At 42.9% G+C, this 6,197-nt stretch overlaps 1 protein-coding gene across 1 annotated transcript in view; it reads right to left on the bottom strand.

The window, feature by feature from the left end:
• The window catches only part of CLCN5 (chloride voltage-gated channel 5), a 191,338-nt gene that overhangs the window by 89,639 nt on the left and 95,502 nt on the right, over positions 1 to 6,197 (bottom strand). The window lies entirely within an intron of this gene.

The following is a 6,197-nucleotide window of genomic DNA, read 5'->3' as shown; positions in this document are numbered from 1 at the left end:
GAATGGAAGAAAAAGTATCCAATGTACACACCCCTATTATGAAACTAATTGATACCTTTTATATGAAAGCTATAACCTAATAACAGCCTAAGAATACGGGGAGGGGGGAGGGAAAGGGGAGGGGTAATGGGTGGAGGGCGGGGGATTGGAGGGATCACTTCTGAGGTTTATCTTACAAGGATACAAATGAATCTTTCTAAGAGCAGAATGTGAACATTTTAAAATAATAAGAAAATGACATGAAGGCTATGTTAACCAGTTTGATGGAAGTGTTTTGGATTGTGTGTGAAAACTCCACACTGTACCCCAGAAGTGCATTAATGTACATCGTTACCATTCAATAAAAAAAAAAAAAAGATTCCCTTTCTGTCTAGGCTGTGCCTGTCCCTGAGTGTGAGGGCCTGCATTCTGTCCAAAGGAAAGCTAAGAGAAGTCTCCCTGTCCTGAAAGATCTATGTATAACTGAGATGGGAGAAAGGACACAGGGCAGAAGGTCATTCGCATTCCCACTGCCTGGGTGTGCGTTTCTATTTTTGTGAATCTGTGTGTATGTGTATATGCACATGCACAAGAGAGCAAGAAAAGCTGAGGCTCACCATCCTGCAAACCCTGCATGTGGGAGGGGTTTTCAGAAAGCTCACCCTCCACCATGCAAGGGATGTGAGAGAGGGAGCAGGGAAGGGCTCACTCTCTTGGCACGACATATAGGTATGTTCTAGGAAGCAAGGGACACTACCCTGGGGGTCACACATGGGCAGCAAGGCAGCCATAGCAGGAGCACTAATGGGTAAACCAAAAGGGACAAGCATGGAGACATCATAGTCATCCAGAGAGGTAGCTGGTGGCAGTGACATATGTATATGTGTTCCTCACACAAAACATATGAAAGAGGGGCTACATCTCCCTTCGGTGTATAGATATGCTCATACCTGTGCAGTAGAGAGGGACGAAAAGGCTCACTCTCCTGCAAGCCTTGGGTGTGGGAGGGTAATTAAGATGTCAACAGTCCTACACTCAAGGCATGGAAGAGAGAAAGCAAGTCAGGAGGTTCACTCCACTATCTACTGTGGTTGTGAGAGTGTGGGAGTGTATGTGCCCTAGATGACTTGGACAGTTATTTGTGACTGTGCTCCAGACATGCTGTAACAAGGTGGTGTGTTTGTATACATTCACATATGTCCTTCAAGAATATTCACTATCTACAACCTATTTTTTCATTTTCCTTCCTTCTTTCTTTTCCTTTAATTTTATTCCCAACACCAGTATAGCTTTTACTATTTGCAAAGCACGGTTCTAAGTGCTTTTCTCATATAACTCATTAATTATTATAAAATGCCAGTAGGGTAATGATCATTATCCTCATTTTACTGATGAAACAACACCAGACCATACATATAATGACAGATGGTAAGAAAGTTCAGAATTGGGCATGTGAGCCATTTGAAAATGGACCCAACAAAGAAGGCTCAATCTCCTATCCATGATGTAAGAGAGAGACACAGAGACAGAGACAGAGAGGGGCAGATATACAAGAGGACATGCACTTGTTAGCCCAGACAAACTGGATTAGGGTGGAAATAGTAGGGGAAGTGGGAAGTGAATGTGTGAAACACAGTCCGATTAGGCATGTATTTTGAAAACAGAGCAAACAAAATTTGATAGTGTTTGGATTTGGAGAGTGAAGAAAATAGTATCTGCCAATGAATCCAAGGACTTTAGCCTATTAAACTCCCCTATATCCTTGGCCTGAGCAATTCAAGAGAGCTGTTTACTGACTTGGAAAACACTTATGGAGAAGTAGGGCTTTTGGGAGAAAGAAAACCAAGACTCTGGCTTTGGATGTGTTAAAGTTTGTGATGCTTATGAGACATCCAAGGGTAGATTCCAAAACACAATTGGATGTAGGCATCTGGAAATCAGGAGAGTCCGGGCTAGCAACATAAATACAAACATCACACAGGATGGTATATAGTCCTGCAAGACAAGATGAAACAGCTAAGGACTAATGATACTACACTTGATCTTAGCCTAACAGGTAAGAACTAATGAGAAGTGGGGAAAAGAAATCCAGAGACTAAGCCCTATATCTCTTTAATGTTTAAAATTCAGAAAGAAGAGGAAGCAGCATCAAAAGAGACTGAGAAAGAGAGGCTTTGTGAGGTAAGAAAATAACCAAGACTGCAGAAGCCAGGAAAGCAGGTAAAGAGTCTCAAGGCATAGGAAGTGATCGAGTGTGCTGATCTGTCAAGTAAGATGACAAAATTGTCCAATGAACTGGGAGCTATGAAGGGCACTGGGGACTTTGACCAAGGTAATTTAAGTGGTGTGGTGAAGGAGATAGTCTGACACAGAGGTGTTCAAGAAAAATCAAGAGAAATAGAAGCAGAGACAGCATAGATTCACTCCTTCAAGGAGTTTTTTTCCGTAAAGAAGAACAAAGGAATCGGTAGAAACTGGAGGAGGTTTGTGGGTAGAAAAGGTAGTGCTTTTTAAGTTTTCAAATTATTCTTAGATGGGAAATGCTGCAATACATTTAAATATGGGTAGCAGCATTCCAGGATATAGAGAACAGTTAATGCAATAAGGAAAAGTGGATCAATTGCAGGAGCAGTGTTGCTGAAGAAGTGACAGGGGCTGGGATCCAGTATCCAGTGGTGGAACTGGCCTTGATTGTGTGTGCACACAGTTCCTCTATCATAAAAGAAAGGAATTCACACCTAGACACACATGTAAATAACTAGGAAGATGTTGTGGGAGTTTTGGAAGGTCCCTTCTGATGGCTTCCATTTTCTCAGGAAGAAGGAAACAAGGTCAGCAACTGAAAGTGAGGAGGAAGGAAGGGAGGTGACACTGAGGTTTGAGGAAAGTAGATTATAGAATAGTCATCCAGGACAGTACTTCCCAAACATTTCAGATAGTGAGCCCAGGCAGCTTAGGTGTGAGTTTTCTTCTAGCAAGAATCAGTTGTTTGAAACAAAGCATAGATGGGGGCAGTGCCTGTGGCTCAAAGGAGTAGGGCGCTGGCCTCATATGCTGGACGTGGTAGGTTCAAACCCAGCCCTGGCCGAAAAAACAAAAAAAAAGAAACAAAGCATGGGAGGTAAGGGAGTTTATTACATGTTAATCTCATTACAGGAACTGCCTCCTTCAGTTCTTAAAACAAACGTATGAGGCTGGCACAATAAGTTACCCTATTTACATGCTGTAGAAATTGAGACACGAGACAAGCTGTGTGCCTAGGATCACAAAGCTAGTCAGGGATTAAGCCAAGATTCCACCACAGGTAATTAATATGGCTGCCAAGGTGGTACATCTAACCACCAAACCCCAAAGCTGTGTGTGCCCACACGTGTATGAGAACCAAAGGTGATAAGGACCCACTTTCTGGTGCCTTCTGGGAACACATGTGTAGGGGGTTAGGGAGGAAGTAGAAGAGAGAAAAATGAGGATGGATATGATAAAAAGGTCCTGTCGTAAATGTGTTGTATGGATGTGAACAGAGAAAGGAGTAAAGAGTTGGCAGGCACTGTGGCCCAGCCAGTATTTGCATTAGGAAGCTGTAATAAAAAGATTAGATTTATTTTGATTTAAGCTATGCATGGAGTAAGAGGGGGGGAAGCAGTAAAAGCTCACAGTCCTGTAATGCTGCATGAAATGGGACAGCTCAAATGTCTCCCTTATGTGCACACCATGAGTGTGTCCTCGTGATAGAAAGAAAGAGCAGAGCAGCATAAAAGAGATAAGATGGTCTGCAAATGCTGAAAGTAAGAGAGGAGATGGAGAAACCCACAGTCCAACAAGTAGGGCATGCAAGGGGGAGAACCTGTCAGCAGGCTCACTCACCTTCGCTCTGCATGCATGCATGTGTGTTTGGGAAAGCATGCTTAAAATCAAATAAGCTGATAGTCCTGTATGATTAAGCTGGAAAAGATAGGACAGCTCAAGAGGCTTGTACTCCTATACAGACAGTGGGGGAAGGTAGGTGGGGGCGTGGAGGACAGAGACAGGGCAGATATAGGAAGAATGTTCACTGATGGATCCTTTTAAACTTTTAAAATATCATAAATATTCACAGTATCTTTATGATGTAAAACATTTAAAAATATTCTATAACTTTTAAAACAACTTTAAAAGACAAAGGGCTTTCCCCTCACCCCATCACTCTATAGAAAAAATAAATTAAAGATGTACAAAGAAATTTAATGTACAAAGAAAGCAAATGTATTATTTGTAGGATAATTTTCATATGCTATTCCCTATATGTCAGTTGCTTGACAACACTAACTATAGTGAAAAAAGCTAAATATCTGTTCACCTTGCCACTTTTTTTTAAGTCTTCAAACTTACTGGCAGATTATAGCTCAGAAATTGCCCACCATCCTTCAAGGATAACTCTCATTCCTGATCATATTTTTTTCCCTTAAATTAGGAGGGGCAGAAGACAGATACTTTTATTCCTCAATATATCCACCATACAAAGCAAACACTGCCAGACAGAAAGATTCTTCTCCCTCACTTTATGTCTATGTACACACATGTGAATGTATACATGCCTAAGATTGGAACCATTTTTTTTAGAGTCCACTATCCTACAGAGCATGCTTATAGAAGGGTACTAAGAAGGCTTTCTGGGTTTAAGAGATAAGCCAGAGCTCAGAAAGCTTGCACATCTGTAAACCTCATGTGGAGGAGGGAAAGAGATAGCTAATATCCCAACATGTGAGACAAGCAGGTCAGGAGTCTCTTCCTCTCCCTCACAGACAGAGGATGTGCACAGATACAAATCTGAGGAGGCATGAGGTGAGGAGGAGGTGTGGAGTGATGAGAAGCCTCATTCTCTTAAACCAGCTGTGTGCATCATCAGTGCATGCGTCAGGGGTGGGGAGGGTGTCACCACAATAAAGCTCACGCTTGCTAACCAGACCTATGAGAAAGGCAGTAAGAAATCTCAGTCTGGATGCTGGGTGAGAGAAAAGGGGCATATATCCTGAGTCTGTATGGGGGGTCACTAGAAAGTTTACTATAAGCTGTGTATGTGGGAATGAGACTGAAGAAATTCATATTACACCATTCAAGGCAAATGAGAGGGTAAAGCAGTCAGATGCCTTAGACTGAGTATTTGTACACACACACGTATAGAAAAGGCTCAAGGTAGCAAACCCTGTTCCATGTTATGAACATGTGGAATGAAGGCAAGAATGAACAAGAAGGCTCTCCCGTAAACCCCACGGGTTGGAGTGGGATCAGGAAAACTTTCCTTCCTACGGTCAAGGCATAGGAAAGAGTGGTGAGGCTGGCAGCTTCTCTCTGGCCCTCTGAGTGTGAGAGAGATGGAGGAAGTGAAGGCACAGCGAGGCTCATCTGTCTGCAGACGTTATGTGTGAGAGGGGGACTGTGAAATCCTCCCTCTGACACTTCAGGCCCTTGAGGCAGCAAGCAGGTCAGAAAGCTTCAGGTGGAAGGCTTGTTTATCTGCATCTTTTGTGTGTGTCTGCTCATGTAATGGCAAAAGTGAAGGGGGTAGGGGAGGATGAGTGAGAAGGATCCATCCAGTGACTGTACCCATAAGTGCATATCTCCATGCACATGTGATCATGAATATTCAAGCAGGAAATGAGGCTCAGGGTTCCAAAACACACCATCTATACCTGTGTTTGAGTAGTACAGTGTAGTATCAGCTTTGGAAATTCCTGGTTCTGCCATTAACAGCCGTGCCTATGCCTGCATTTCATCATCTACAAACTGAGGATGACAGTATGCCCTGTTTCTTATGGTTATTGTAAATATCAAATAAGACACCACTGACCAATGCCGAGCTCAGGACACTATGCCAGATGTTAACCGTCAGTGTTGGCATCAGTAACAGAGAAATGGGCCTCTCTAGAAAAATCACTCAAAGATCCCCATAAATGTCCCTGATCCCAAATGTTCATTTTCTCCCTGGTCTGGGACCAGAAAGGAGCAGCTAAAAGGCAGTGAGTTCCAAACTTTATACTGTGTTCAACAACCCAGGGCCAAGGGAGAGGGAAAGAGAGAACCAAGGAAACACAGAGATGGAATCTTCAATTTAAAAAAAATGTTCAGGCTTGGTGCCTGTGGCTCAAGTGGCACCAGCCACATAAACCTAAGGTGGCGGGTTCAAATCCAGCCCAGACCCCCCAAACAACAATGATGACTGCAACTAAAAAAAAAAAAAA

This window comes from Otolemur garnettii, unplaced genomic scaffold (genome assembly GCF_000181295.1).
Source record: "Otolemur garnettii isolate 467f Iridium unplaced genomic scaffold, OtoGar3 scaffold00153, whole genome shotgun sequence".
In the NCBI taxonomy this organism is placed as follows: Eukaryota; Metazoa; Chordata; class Mammalia; order Primates; family Galagidae; genus Otolemur; species Otolemur garnettii.
The sequence above is the reverse complement of the archived record's forward strand: the minus strand, read 5'-3'. Positions and strand labels throughout refer to the sequence as shown.